Here is a 16,761-nt window from a genome sequence, read left to right on the forward strand (position 1 = left end):
ACACACACACACACACACACACACACACACACACACACACAGAGCATAGCAATTCATTAGGCCTCCAGAAACAAAAGCTACTCATTTGTAAATATTTCACACTTGTTATATACATTTGTCCAGCTGGGGAAAATATCTTCTCTTCTCTTCTTCTTCATGTTTGACATGTATCAGTCAGTGGTTATCCAAAATAATATTTAATCATTTCTGCTTATTTTTGCTCAAAACATGGCAAAATTTCATAAGGTTTATCGTTCATAAATTAAGTATAATAAAAACACTTACACGTTTGCTTTTCCTCAGCTATGAAGGAGACGTGTGATTGGTTTGCTGCTAATTACGGCATCGCTCGCAAATAATTATTCTGCGATTCTACAAGCCGCAGAGTGACGAGCTTTCTACACTTTATCTGTATGTGTTGTTAATCCGGCTGTGAGCAGTCTCTCAATCAAGAAATCATCTCAGGAAATGTCTTTACAAATCTGTTTTAATCACCACGTTGTGCCTTTTACAATGTAATTACAATAATATACAAATAAAATTCTACTTTGATTTGTAATCTTTTCCTTTAAGAGTTTTTCCTTTATTGTCACAGAAGAGAACGATTGAAGAGATTTAAAACAAAAGAAACATGATATTGTTATGTGTTGCTTGTAGAATTCTCTTATTTAAACAACACAAACTGGGGCTGAATTATTTCTCACACAGAATGTAGATTTATACGGCCAGTCGCTCACAGTCGCTTTAATCATGTGACACACCACAAACCTTGTACACAGAGCGAGCTCCATGATGTGGAGGTTAAGGTTGGAGTGGAAGATCTTGAGTCCTGCTCAGATCCCTGACTGAACACCTTTGGGATGAGTCTCTTCACCATCCCAACATCAGCGTCTGATCTCACTAATGCTCTTGAAGCTGAATGAACATAAATCCACACAGCTACGCGCTAACATCTAGTGCAGGCCCTCCCAGAAGAAAAGAGTGGAGCTGATTAGAACAGCAAAGAAAGGGGAATAAATCTGAAATGTGACGTTTAACAGTTACATATGAGTGATGGTCAGGGGCGCACAAACATTTCCCTAAATAGTGTAGCTGAGTGCGAATTGATCAAAGTGTCTCAGATGGTTTGGTGCATCTGTTAAAATGTCCAGAAGCAGAATACAAACCGATCCTACAGATATGTGGTCCATTATCAGTCCTTCAGCAAAGTAAATGAAACCAGTTAAAAGTTCAACCAGTTCATCATAAACATTTACTTTCATGGAATTTGACAGCTGCATAAATTCAAGTTTATTAGGTTGCAGACTAAATAATACCATCAGTCTAAAACAAGTGATGGTTTAAGTATTTCAAGAACATCCTTCAAGCGTCATCATGTTCTGCATATATACACATTTACCTGTTGTCTGAGGGATGTGTTTTAAACGTCGTTGAACAGAGACCCAGGTAGATCTGTGTAGTGACGACACACTATACCATACAGTATATTCACATACGCCGTTCTCAAATTTTTGGCGGTTGTGTTATTCCCTACATAATCACTAGGTTCATTCAGTAGGAGGCACCACAGAGGAGACATCACCTTTGAAAAGGATCAGCAAACACATTGTGTATAACTCACATCATCTATTGTGGTGGTGGAGCTACAACTGTGTGTTTTATCTTTCTGAATTTCCCATGCAGTCATGTCTCAGCTTGGTGCTTGTGAAGGATCAAAAGCTCTAATGATGCATGCCCTGCACAATATGTCCAGAATCCCAGAAAAACCATCTTTTTTCTGTGTGTTTAGGTGTGTGAGTGTGTGTGTGTTGGGGTGGGGATGGGTGGGTGTGGTTTGGTATGTGGTTGCTTTACGATCTGTGCGTATATATTTGTGTGCATTGGGTGTGGTGTGGTATGCAGACGTTTTAGGGTCTGTGAGTGTGTGTATAGGTGTGGTTTGGTATGTCTGCGAGACTCCGTGGGAGAGCTTCACGGCATATTTCTCCTCAAGAAGAGTCGCAACGAATCAACACGTCTTCTGAGGTAAATGTCTTCAAAACACTGGGCTCAAAGAAAAAAAATCTTGACCCCTGCTAGTTCTGGTGCTCGTCTGAGGACAGGAATTTAGCGCAAGACAATCCACTGCAACGCGGACTAAACCCTGTGTACTGCAGATAAGGTACGGCGTTTTTTTAATTTCCTGAAAAATAACGGTTTTGGAGATGGATTCCGTCTGACAGCGACGATATATATATTGTATATTTTTTCAAGCAGCAGTTAAACCTCTTTAACTCCAGCTTTCACCCAACAGGTTGAGCCCCAGTTCAGCCCCAATAATTCAGCCCCAGTTTGTGTTGTTTAAATGAGAGAGCGGAGCTTAGCCCTGTGGCTAGCCCATTTTACAAGCATCACATCAAACGATCAACCGTTCTCTTCTGTGACAATAAAGGAAAAACAGATTACAGATCAAAGTAGAATTTTATTTTTATATTATTGTAATTACATTGTAAAAGGCACAACGTGGTGATTAAAACAGATTTGTAAAGACATTTCCTGAGATGATTTCTTGATTGAGAGACTGCTCACAGCCGGATTAACAACACATACAGATAAAGTGTAGAAAGCTCGTCACTCTGCGGCTTGTAGAATCGCAGAATAATTATTTGCGAGCGATGTCGTAATTAGCAGCAAACCAATCACACGTCTCCTTCATGGCTGAGGAAAAGCAAACGTGTAAGTTCAGAATCAAACATCTGTGTCTTTCTGTGTGTGTGTGTGTGTGTGTGTGTCTGTGTGTGTGTGTGTTTACCTTCATGGAATGGAGTGAAGGTAAAATTAGGTAGGTAGCATCTCAGTTTAGCGTTACTCGCCGTTTTCTTCATCTGACCATCAGATTTGCTTGTGTCGTACTGAACACATCAGGTAAAGGACAAAGTGTGTGTTTCACTGTACTCCAGATACCACACACACATACACACACACGCACTCAAATTTAACCTTTTATTAAATCTGACAGCATATCAGACTATTAATTATCCTGAGTGATAAATCATGGCATCTAGTCCCTGAATGACTGGTTTTTCTCAATTGATAAACACAAGATACACTGAATCCAGTCAAAATAATAATAAAAACACACACACACACACACATACACAAGGGTGAAGGATACAATCACAGGTCCTGTGAAGCCAAAAGCTTCCACAATCACATCAACAGCATCTTTAATGGTCATCTCATCCTCCTCCCCAACTGCAAACAGAACATTGTGTATGTGTGTGTGTGTGTGTGTGTGTGTGTATGTATGTGTGTGTGTGTGTGTGTTTGTGTGTGTGTGTTTGTATGTGTGTGTGTGTGTGTGTGTGTGTGTGTGTGTGTGTGTGTGTGTGTGTGTGTTAAAGAGTGTGTTAATGAGGAAGCAAACAAAATAGGACCTCTGTATTGCACAAGCCAAGATTTTAACAGAAACAATGAAAACACACCTTTAAAACACTTACAAATAGTTAAATAGATAAAATAGTAAAAAAGTATAAGATGAATTAATAAATTGGTAAATAAAAATAAAGTAAATAAATAAAGTCTCTTGACAAAATATGATTACCAACAAAAACAAAAGTCTTAAAATAGGAGCTATTTAAAATAAAATAAATTAAATAAATAAATGAATGCAAAATGTATTTTTTTTTTTTTTAAAGAAAAAATACTTTTAAAACCTTTAACCTTTTTAAGTAAACAGAAATTAATTTAAATGTAAGCATTAATTTAATTTACTGATACACATTAAAACTGATTAAATCTTTGAAGCATCTTTATAATAAATACTTTATATTTGAAATAAAAATTATATATAAATGCGTAATTCAGTCTGACTCTTCATTAATTTACAGGAACTCTTTACTCTTTATAGGACTGATGAGTGAACAATAATAAATTGTGTTATTATAAAAATGACTTTCATGAAGTAACTTACACTGAATAAATATTTGTTGTAACGATCCTGAAGAAGCAGCTAACTAAAAACATTCATTCATGTCTTCTTAGTAATGTCATGTGACCAATGTGTGTTAGTGTGTGTCTTACTGATGAAGTGTGAGTACCTGAGAGAATGATGGGCTGGATTTCGTATGTCGTATTTTCTCAGCACCCAAACACAAAGACGAGCCAAATCTACAGAGAAGATGAATTGACGTAGTCCTTGACCAGAACCCCAAACCTCCAGAGCTTTTCCGTCCCCTAAAGCACACACAAGTATTTCACAACAGTTTCCACAGTACTGAATTAACAGCTCCAGCTCAAACATGAAAGACAGTCTACCCTATAGAAGGAGGGAAGGGTGATCGTTGTAAAGATCCCATAATGACACACAGATGTCACCAGACTCTCAGTCTGACATTTCATCTTCATTCTGTAAGATTCTCAGACATTGACATTGACATTGTCTTTTCTTGCCTCACCCTCTGACAGTATGGACTTAATGTGTCTGTGTGTGTGTGTGTGTGTGTGTGTGTGTCGGTGTTTCTTACTCTTTGCCAGGTAAGTCTTATGGATGAGAGCAGGAACAACGTGACTGTCCTCGATGTTGAAGTTGTCATGTGGGCCAAAAATGTTTGTAGGAATGACAGCTGTGTATCGCTGTCCGTGCTGCTGGAAACAGGCCCTACACACACACACACACACACACACACACACACACACACACACACACACACACACACACACACACACACACAGCTATTTCACTGCCAGCAAATAAATCTTGAGAGCCGTTTCCATCATACCTGTTAACTTTATTACATAATTACCGCATAAATAACTTGAACGTTAAACTTGTAACATGAAAGACATTTTTCTGTCTGAACGACTAATTTGTTCGTGCGATGTGACAATTTTCCGAATAAAACTACATCACACAACGAAACTACAAAGAACAAACTCCTCTTGTGAAAACTTACCTGTGTCAGAAAGCGTGTTCCCTCTGACTGCTAAAAACACTGACACTGGAGACTCTCTGAAGGAATTTTAAATAAACAATCTTCTCCTCACACACTTTTTTTTTTATTGTGAGACGTGACAAACCTGTTGTATACGTCAACCATCCTCTTGGCGTGAGCATAACCCGAGTTGGACTCATGAGGAGGACCGTTATGGATCTATGAACAAGATGAATGTGTGACAGTTTACATCTTTGTTTCAGTAAATCAGTAAATTTTAGACTTGTACCTGCTGCTGTAGTCATAAAGACTCAACACAGGATTCACTGTGAGCTCATTAAGAACATGATGTAAACACATTCTGTAGCCTTATTCTTTACTCGTCTGCACCTGTTTACTGAAACGATTTATGATCCCACTACCCCAGGAATATGATTAAAGATGAAGAATAGAAGACTCACCTGCACACACACACTTCTCAAAGCTGCCATTATGACGTCCAAATATGGGACGGGATTTTAGGGTTCATAAAGTCTAATAAAGTCTAATGTAGACATTAACTATTTAACTCTGTGTCTGTGTGTGTGTGTGTGTGTGTGTACCATAGTCTCATCAATGGGATATGTGGTTTTATCCGGAAAGATGCACGTGGACAAACACGAGACGACTTTCACCACATTAAACTCATGAGCCATTTGCAGCACGTTATCGTTGATGGCCAGGTTCTTCCTCTTAAAAAGAAAGTACAAACGTTCTGGATCAACAAATTAGAAGTACAATTGTGTGTGTGTGTGTGTGTGTGTGTGTGTGCGTGTGTGATATATATATTACCAGGAAATCTAGGTTCTGTCTCAAGTGCATGAAGAGCCCACCCACTACAGCTGCAAGGTGAATAACGTGTGTGGGCTGATGTTTCTCAAAGATGGCCCTCGTCTCAGCTGTGTTTCTGAAAAAAGTGCAGTTTTTATTTTCGTCACTGACTTTTCTTTACATCCTCAATGATCTCTACAGAACATCACCCAGGTACGAGGGAACGAGTGTGTAGATGGAGTGAGATTCTCAGGAATGTAGTTGGCTGAACGTAGCAAATAGAATGAATGTCCATCACAGGGCTGCTTGATTCTGATTGGTCAGAAAGGTTCATATTAACGCATTTGTTCTAATATGTTACTGCTTTGTTGAGTTGAGCATTGATGTTCAGCATTGAATTGATTTGTGATGTCACAGTAAACAGCTGAAGTCAGAGGCTCATATATAGCTAATTCTTGTTTTTATTTATTTGTGGTATTTGTATGCAGTGTTTTACTATCTACAAAGCTTTAGTGATGTTGTGAGTTTGATCTCTGTACCAATGTGATTTTGGAGAGGTGTGAATTGTTAGTCTAGATACAGAAACCCAACAGTGACCAGACTAACAGACTTGTGTTGATATAATAACTCCTGTCTTTATACTGATTAAAAATGTCTAATAAGTGGATTTTGGTGGAATGGAATGCCAGTGTAATGGGAATAACGGTTAAGCTGACAATATAAAGGCACTGTCTATAAAACTGGAGATTCACATGATGTAAATGTGTTAAGAGCTTAGTTTTGGAACTCACGTCAGATCTGCATCTTTTGAGCTGATGAAGATCCACTCCTCTCCTTCTTTCGCGCCTCCTTCCTGCTTCACCACACGCTCTATGGCTTTCCCCACCAGGCCCTGCCTCCCGTCACCAGCACTCGCATCGGTCTCGTCTCATTCTCCATCTGATGAACAGAGGAAGAGTCGGTAATTTATTTAAAAACCAAACACCAGCAATGGCCAGTGTTCTAAAAAGGTGAAAAGTCTCGGCGCTGTTTCTGTTTATTGTCTTTTGTGTATTTTATTTGTACTTTTTGTATTGTCTTGTAACTTTTTGTCTGCACTGTCTTTTGTCCTGCACTGTCTTTTGTCCTGCACTGTCTTGTCTGTATTGTTTGTCTTGTCCTGTACTGTTTGCACCTGGTTGCACCTGTCCTTAGCCCTGTCTTTGTTTTATGTAGCACCACAAACCTGGAGAAACGTTGTCTCATTTCACTGTGTACTGCAACAGCTATATATGGTTGAAATGACAATAAAAACTTCTTGACTTGACTTGATATATATATACGTGTATATATATATATATATATATATATATATATATATATATATATATATATATATATATATATATATATATATATATATATATATATATATATAATTATTATTATTATTATGCACATATTAAGTTAAAAATAAATACATACTGTACATAAATAAGTTATATATTTTGTTTATATAATTAACATAATATAAGTATGTATTTATTTTTAACTTAATATGTGTATAATAATAATAATAATAATAATTAAAGCATTTCCCGGGTTCAAGCGTTTAAGGCCTTTAGGGAGTTTGAGGCCTTAAAGGATTTTCACATACACAAAGTGACCCACAAGTTACAGAGGGTGGCACCCGCTCCTAACCTAGTGTCTCTAATACAGAAAAGCTTACCAACGTGTTGCACAATATATGTCATGTGAAGTACTCACCTGTCCAGTTTTCCCTGAAATAAACACAGTCATATCCATAAAGCGAAGAAACACAAGCATCCAGATGCAGAACGAGTGACCCGCAAGTCACATACACAAAGTGACCGGCAAGTCACATACACAAAGTGACCCTCAAGTCACATACACAAAGTGACCCTCAAGTCACATACACAAAGTGACCCTCAAGTCACATACACAAAGTGACCCGCAAGTCACATACACAAAGTGACCCTCAAGTCACATACACAAAGTGACCCTCAAGTCACATACACAAAGTGACCCTCAAGTCACATACACAAAGTGACCCTCAAGTCACATACACAAAGTGACCCTCAAGTCACATACACAAAATAACTAAGAAATTGGGATACATGAACAGTCTGACATACTAAGACCGAATGAACAATAGAGCCCTCTAATTGAAGCTGAATGTGCTTGGAGGAGAGCACTTAAGGACCTTAAGGACCCTTAAGGACCCTGAATCAAAATTTCGACTTTTTTTCGAAAATTATTGTCATTGAGACTCCAGAGAATATTACTGCACTGGATTGGTCTCGGGGGGCACGGTGGCCCTCCAGGGTCGGGGTTCGATTCCCGCCTCCGCCTTGTGTGTGTGGAGTTTGCATGTTCTCCCCGTGCCTCGGGGGTTTCCTCCGGGTACTCCGGTTTCCTCCCCCGGTCCAAAGACATGCATGGTAGGTTGATTGGCATCTCTGGAAAATTGTCCCTAGTGTGTCAGTGTGTGAGTGAATGAGAGTGTGTGTGTGTGTGTGTGCCCTGCGATGGGTTGGCACTCTGTCCAGGGTGTATCCTGCCTTGATGCCCGATGACGCCTGAGATAGGCACAGGCTCCCCGTGACCCGAGGTAGTTCGGATAAGCGGTAGAAGATGAATGAATGAATGGATTGGTCTCAATCAGGCGAAAAACCTAGGGCTAGTTAGCAAAAGTAGGTTTCGGACAAAATGCGCTATAGCGAAAAAAATTTAATGGCGGAGATGAAATTGGAGATATACGTTTTTTAAGTCATGAGCCAAGGATTCCAATGATATAAAGCACTTGAGATTTGGACATAGGGGTTTTAGGGGTTTAGGGGTTATGGGGACAAACGCGTTGAGGGGCGCTGAAGCGCCCCAAATTGTCCGATTCCGCTGAGACCTTGGCTGCACGATCGTTTCTAGGGCGGAATAATAATAATAATAATAATAATAATAATAATAATAATAATAACATTCATTCATCATTCATTCACTCATTTTCTACCACTTATCCGAACTACCTCGGGTCACGGGGAGCCTGTGCCTATCTCAGGTGTCATCGGGCATCAAGGCAGGATACACCCTGGACGGAGTGCCAACCCATCACAGGGCACACACACACACTCCCTTTCACTCACACACTCACACACTACGGGCAATTTTCCAGAGATGCCAGTATTAGTACTTCTACAGTAATACTGTTGCTAAATTAAAAATCAAATTTGACCATTTAATAATCCGAATAAAAAAAGTAATTCTTATTATTGATTGAAGTTTTAACTAGTATTTATACTTAGTAAGTAAATATTTCGGTATTATAAAAAACAAATGCTCTAGATTAGGTCACTGAACTGATGCAAATTATCCCTTTTATTTTAGCATTAAGAGGAAGTTACATATATATATGTGTGCATTTATTATTTTGTTAAATGTAATAATAATAATAATAATAATAATAATAATAATAATAATAATAATAATAATAGGTTTCTTGAAGGATGTTTTTAGTAACTGTATTTTTAATCGACTTAATTACTTAATTCTTTATGGCATCTCCTTAAACTATTTAAAAAGCATAAAACTTGAAAATATAAAAGCTTGTATTTTGTAAATTCATTGATATTCATGTTATTAATTTAAAATGATTATTTTGCAGTAAAGTTGTGGAGCAGGTCGCAGAGGCTAAAAGCGATTTAAAGGTTGATTAATGTTGCTTTGGAGAAGAGCTGCTGATTAAACGCAGAAACTCACCTGTCTTTAACAGCACAACTCATTAAAATATAATGAAATAAATTCAATAAAAATATGCAATTCATTAACATCCATTTATGAGAATTTTAAGGGTTACCTTTTTATGTAAATGTTTACAAAATGATCTCCAGGTGTGCCAGATGTGATCTTCTATCCCGTCGTGGTAATATTTAATTATTCACAATCAATTTTCTGCAGAAAAGATCACCTGCTGTAAAGAAACCTTATCTGTCCCTATCACTAGTTACCTGTGTGATGGGAAGTATGTGTGCATGTGGCTCTAACGAATCGATGTAGATCTCTGCACTGTATTCATCTAATATTCTACTGAACGCACCTGGAGATGATACTTGTTTTCTTTTACTGCTGTGTCTAATTTGTCTCGCATTGTTCACACAACAGCCAACAGGAAGATGTTCTTATACATGCCCTCAGACAGTGGCACGATGTGTGCTGATGTTACAGGCGGGTGGTGGGGTGTGGGGCTGTGGGGGCTGAAAATCTGGCTGTTTCTATTGTGTATAGTGCATTTTGTGTTTTCACTGTTTGTCTCCCCCCAACCAACAATTTGATACAGCAGGGTGAGGCTTAATCTCTCTCTCTCTCTCTCTCTCTCTCTCTCTCTCTCTCTCTCTCTCTCTCTCTCTCTCTCTCGCTGTCTGTCTGTCTCTCTGTCTGCTGTAAGCCACACTGATGTTATCTATGTGGGCTTTTCTTCCCTTATCTTTACTTCGACACGTACACAGTGAACTTCCCTCTGTGTTTGTACACTAAATTACATTATCTGTCTTCTTGCTTGATGACATGATGTGGCCTGTTAGACGACAAAACCAGAAAGGACATGATGTGTGCTCAGTCTCTCTCTCTCTCTCTCTCTCTCTCTCTCTCTCTCTCTCTCTCTCTGTGTGTGTGTGTGTGTGTGTGTGTGTGTGTGTGTGTGTGAAGTCGGCACAAGCCTTTACTTTCTTTGCTTTTACAAACCTGATGCGTAAACATGGGTTTAAACTGTTACTGGCTGTCACATGAACCGTAGAGGAGGAGCCTCAGCAGTAGCTAAGCTAATCGGCGGGAAGAGCATTGTTTCTGTATCAGTCCACACCGCTGTCTCTATGGAACCGGGCAGGAACCAAGCGTGTCTCCCCTGGATCTCTTAGTCGAGCCTGACACTTGGAGATGTCACGCTTGCCTGTCTTCAAAACTTGAGAGCCCTGATAATGCTAATCTTTTTCTATCTTATACTTTTACTTACGGCTGATTTTAGCATTGGTTCTTTAAACATATGGGAAGGAAGGGATGTTAAAACTGAACAGATCTCTATGAATTAATGAAACTAAAGTATATTGGTGTGATGTTTGTACAGAAAAACTCATAGCGACAAAGAAAATGAGTGTGACTGTGATTCGAAAGAGAAAGAAGATTCGAGAACCAACTGAAAAAAAAGCGAAGCTATTGCAGTAGGAAATTGGACCTTCGGTTTACCAAAACTAACAAGTGGACTGAAGTGGACAAAAGAATTCAGATACTTAGGGATCTATTTAAATGATGAAAAGAAAAACTGGGAAGGAGTATTAGGTAAAATAGAAGGTAAACTAAAAAAAATGAACCAGACATGTCGCTAAGGGGGAGGGTGCTGGCGGCCAACAATCGAGTAGCCTCAACACTGTGGCATCGCCTAGCTTGCCTGGAGCCCCCTACAGGCCTTGTTGAAAGAATTCAAACAGCACTGGTAAACTTTTTATGGGACAAATTACACTGGGTTCCTCAGAGTGTTCTCTTCCACCCTAAAGAAGAAGGAGGGCAGGGCCTAGTGGACATTCGGAGCAGAATCGCAACATTTCGTTTTCAAACAGTACAAAAATACCTGATCGGGTCTGATTCCCTGACATGGAGAGATTTTATAAGTTTTATTCTGCAAAAAGTCAGTGGCTTTGGTTGTGATCGCACCTTATTCTTAATGGACCCAAGTGTGTGTGAGCCTTGTGTGTGTGGAGATTGCATGTTCTCCCCGTGCCTCGGGGGTTTCCTCCGGGTACTCCGGTTTCCTCCCCTGGTACAAAGACATGCATGGTAGGTTGATTGGCATCTCTGGAAAATTGTCCGTAGTATGTGAGTGCGTGAGTGAATGAGAGTGTGTGTGCCCTGTGATGGGTTGGCACTCCATCCAGGGTGTATCCTGCCTTGGTGCCCGATGACGCCTGAGATAGGCACAGGCTCCCCGTGACCCGAGGTAGTTCGGATAAGCGGTAGAAGATGAGTGAGAGAGTGAGAGAGTGAGTGTTTTCAAAGCATGGACTCTTTTTGAGCGTGGATCATAAAATGGACCGGCGGTCTATATCGGTATATATTGGCTCCTAGAAGAGCCTTTAATGGGAGGAGGACGATTAGACATTAAAGACATTTCTGCAGGCTTCACACAAACTGAGTCACCCACTACACCCCCCCCACTACACTCACCCACTCCACTCCTCCTGTAAATCATCCACACTATCAGCCCAGAATTATACACTTGTGTGATGTGATGTGAAGTTTGCGCATGGCTTCTACAGATTCATAGGACACTCACCACACTTTATACTGTTTCTATGCTTCTGTAAAGCTGCTTTAAGACAATGTCAAATGTTAAAGGCGCAATACGAGTCAATTAAATGGAACTAAAATAGAACCGAGGAATCAGTTCGATCGAATAATCGGATTCCCATGAATCGGATAAGTAGATTTTGGTCTGCACTTCGCAGTCGAGGAATGTAGTTTTGAATGTGCGCTCGCGTGTATGTGTGCGTGTGTGTGTGTGTGAGTGTGTGTGTGCGTGTGCATGTTTGTGTGTGCGTGCGTGCGTGTGTGTGCATGTGTATGTGCGTGCGTGCGCGTGTGTGTGTATGCATTTGTGCGTGTGTGTGTGTGTGTGTTAACTGTGCTCACTTTTTTTTCTCTTAACGCTTAGCCTTTGTCTATTAATCTTCAGCCCACCTGTTGTACCCGTTTCCACGCGCTATTCAAAGCACAAGCTTTGTACCAAATTTTATTGGTTTGCGTGTTTTTAAACAATTTCTGTCAGTTTATTTCTGTCAGGACTCTGCCTGGACTTTGGCCACGTGCATTTTGTTTATGTTCCTTGTGCACGTGTCTGCCCCGCCCTTGTCTTTTCCTCCCCGCCTCTGCACACCTGTCCCTCATGTGTCATGATGATTTGTATTATTTAATTGAGCCGCGTTGCCTCGTGCAGCGCGGAATCCGCTGTTGTCCTTGTCCAAAACCCAAACCAAATTAACAAATCCCAAAACACATTAACAAATTCGAAAACACAACGACAAGTCAGACAACCCAGAAACGGTAGTGTATCGTTTTTGAATGGAAACTTACCGATCATTGGACAAGACACCTGTCACTCAAGATATACAGGTATGGAATCTTATGTGTAATGTGTAAAGTTCTCCGTTTAAATAAAGTTCTCCGTTCAAGAAATTAACAGAATTAATCCACAGTAATCCAGTCCATCCATCCATTCCAACTTTTCCCTGTGGCAGACTGTTGAACTTCATGTATACTTTGAGTGACAGGTGTCTTGTCCAATCACAAACTATACCAACCGCTTCCGGGTTTTCTGATTTGTTAATTTGTTTTCTGATTTGTTAATGTGTTTCATGCACCGATTCAGACAACCCGGAAGCGGTAGGTATAGGTTGTGAATGGAAACTTACCGATCATTGGACAAGACGACTGTCATTAAAGATATAAAGGTGAATGAAAGGTGTCTCGTCCGATGATGGTAAGTTTCCATTAACAAATTATACCAACCGCTTCCGGGTTGTCTGACTTGTTAATGTGTTTTCGGTTTTGTTAATTTGTTTTGCACTTCCTGGCCACCGAAGTTTCGTGTTCCTTTAGTTAATAAACCCTGTTTTTGTTAAGCTGTCCTGCATTTGGGTCCATTTTTACCCCCGCGTCCGTGACAATTTCGTTAAATAATAAGTCAGAATTAAACTTTAAAATTGAGACATAAATCAAAGAAACACTGTACATTAAATCTTTAACTGCAAATGTACAAATGTACAAATGTAGGGGTCACGGTGGCTTAGTGGTTAGCACGTTCGCCTCACACCTCCAGGGTTGGGGGTTCGATTCCCACCTCCACCTTGTGTGTGTGGAGTTTGCATGTTCTCCCCGTGCCTCGGGGGTTTCCTCCGGGTACTCCGGTTTCCTCCCCCGGTCCAAAGACATGCATGGTAGGTTGATTGGCATCTCTGGAAAATTGTCCCTAGTGTGTGATTGCGTGAGTGAATGAGAGTGTGTGTGTGTGTGTGTGTGCCCTGTGATGGGTTGGCACTCCGTCCAGGGTGTATCCTGCCTTGATGCCCGATGACGCCTGAGATAGGCACAGGCTCCCCGTGACCCGAGGTAGTTCGGATAAGCGGTAGAAGATGAATGAATGAATGAATGAATGTACAAATGTAGTTGAGATCAGGACACAATCTAAATATTTATTTCCTCTGGTTTGTAGAAAAGTGCTTACAGTTTAAAACATTTTCTTCTTTTACATTATTATTATTTACATGTGTATAATACAAAAATGTGATTTAATACATAAAAAAACATTCGGACGGATGTCCTGTAACCAACAGATGGCTTGTAATCAGTGATGTTCCTTGTGAAGCTCAACAATCTGCCACGTACAAAGACAGAAAGCCTTTTTTCCTTTGCCATCAGGGAGGTGATGTCAGTGTGACCGCCTGAAGGACAATGACATGAAAGCTATATTTTGGCCTTAAACTTTTGATCAGCTGATGAACAGTGTTTTTGAGTTTAAATGCAGTTTTCAATAAATTGTCTACACTCTATTTTGGTCTCTTGCTCTTGTTTTCTTCTTTTGACATTTTGAAGCAGTTCTTACAACCTGGTTACGATCCACCACCGCAAAATGTTCTGATTTTGTTCAGGAGAGTATATTCAATACTTATTAGGACCTTCTATTGAGATACTTATTTATACAGATAAGTAAAACCTGAATCTATTCACCAGTTGTGTGTTTTTTCTTTTCACACAAAAGCTTTTCAAAAATGTCCTGACAAGACAAATGCCTTCACAGGGTCAAAACTTTCTTAGTATTTTGGGTGACATTTGATCTCATGGCAGTGATGGATACCTTTCAACTCCACCTACAGTATTATGGTCCTAAGCATTGTTTTGTTTTTTGTACGTTTTTGTTCTGTGTACGATCTTGTTTTTCCACAAGACAAACTTTTCTAGGGTGCAGATTTCTAGGTTGTTTTTTCAATCATTTTTATATTGTATATTTTGTGTCTCGTGTGTTTGTGTTCCATCAGTGAGTGACTAACTCTTGCATACTTTCTGTATCCTCATGTGAATCTCTCTGAAAGACAAGTTCAAGACCTGGAATATTTGAGATTCAAGATTCGAATTAAACTAAAACTTTACTTTGACACTGACTTCATTCGACATAGGAAACAAACTACAAAATTACAATCTTTGTACAGGGATTTGTTGGTTTCTAAACAATGTACCTATTAAGTCAGAGTTAAACTAGTGAAAGTGAGACATTAATTAGAGAATGTAGAAATGTAGAGGAGATCAGGACACAAACTAAATATTTATGTGCTTATGGTTTAAAGCATTTTCTTCTTTTACATAATTTTTTCCATGTCTAGTACAAAGATGTGATTTAATACATAAAACAAAAACGTGATAAAATATTTTGAATAAAATATATTATAAAATGATATTTTGTTGGAATAAACTTATTAACATATAAATAAATGATAAAAATAGCTCATAAATAGAATCATGAGGCAAAGTTGGTTTCTTTCTTTCTTTTTTAAATATTTCTTAATTATCTGTGATCTATATATCCATCATGAATTAGTTTAGGCATTTCTGATTTTCTTCACTGTTTTATACGCCACTTTTATACACAAGCTGTCAGACATGACAGATGCTGTCTGAAGTTATTGGCTAAGTACAGTACATTGTACCACCTGTTCTTCTCGGAAAACTTGCCTATCACTGGAGCAACCAACAGAGGGGTTTGTCATCACTCCTGCCTTTATTCAGTGAATAAAATCATATAAGGTTGTAGTGTTAATTTCGTCACCTATTTTTAGTCTTAGTCTTAGTCTTGTGCCAAATGTCCTTGTTAGTTTTAGTCATATTTAGTCATTCACATATCTTTTTTTGTTAGTCAAGTTTTAGTCGACTAAAAGTCTTTTAATTTTAGTCTAGTTTTAGTCAAAAAATTGTAGCTTGACCACATGTGGAATCTATTGTAAGAATAAATACAATGAGGCCTCATTAAATGCAATAATATCAGGAACACAAGTGTTATAGTGGAAATAAATAACTTAATGAAAAGCCTAAGATCAAAACTGTAGGTGTGTGTGTGTATATATATATATATAAATTACCGACTTAATGCAAGTTATACATGGTATTGCACACACCATTATTGATGATATTTGGAGCAATATTACATGTAATTGTTAAACTTGATTCCCTTACATATACATTTGCTTTTAAGCCTAATTATTAATTTTGATTATGATGTGATTGTGACAGGGGGGTGGGAAGAGGTTTCAGGTTGGGGGTAAAGAGTTTTTTCTGTCACCACTTTTGAATAAGAAACAATATCAAAGGCTATAAACAATATAATATAACAATATAAAGGCTAGAAAACTTGTCAAAACTCCACGAATCACAAAAGTATCAGTGAGAAGTTGAGAACACTCGTTTAAACAGTGCATACACTCGAACTTGATTGTTTTATTCATACTGCTTTTAATCGTAATGCAAAGACCGGTCATCGGGACATAAGCTGTCATGTACAATATAAGAGCCTGCGCAGTGACAGGAAATATAATTTAACACAAAAAGCCTAGACCTAGGGTGGACTTGCGCTCAGGATTTTTTATTTATTTATTTATTTATTTATTTATTTATTTGAGTGGTGTGTGGAACGAATTCTTTCTATGCACACACTATTTTATTTCTTGATAACAGACCGCTGCGAACTATAACACACCGTTGCCCTGAAAAACAGAGCGTTGCCATGGACACACAGGATTCTAACCGTAGAGACGGATTAAATCATCATTTTGTGTCAAATTATTGATTTATTTGGTAGGTAGCAATATAATAAGCGGGATCCGCTTCACGGACCTGTAACTTGAGCAACAGCGAAGCCGCGAACTCGTGCTGAATATTTTAAAGGCGTAACAGCTGATGAAAAAGCAGAGACAATTGTAGACGAAAATGAAGAGAGATTTTATCTTAGTTT

At 38.9% G+C, this 16,761-nt stretch overlaps 1 pseudogene; it reads right to left on the minus strand.

Annotated features, from left to right (window-relative positions):
- Window positions 1-2,441: 2,441 nt before the first annotated feature.
- Window positions 2,442-6,662, minus strand: LOC132839739 (GDP-L-fucose synthase-like; annotated as a pseudogene).
- Between the last annotated feature and the right edge of the window lie 10,099 nt (window positions 6,663-16,761).

Source organism: Tachysurus vachellii, chromosome 24 (genome assembly GCF_030014155.1).
Source record: "Tachysurus vachellii isolate PV-2020 chromosome 24, HZAU_Pvac_v1, whole genome shotgun sequence".
NCBI lineage: Eukaryota > Metazoa > Chordata > Actinopteri > Siluriformes > Bagridae > Tachysurus > Tachysurus vachellii.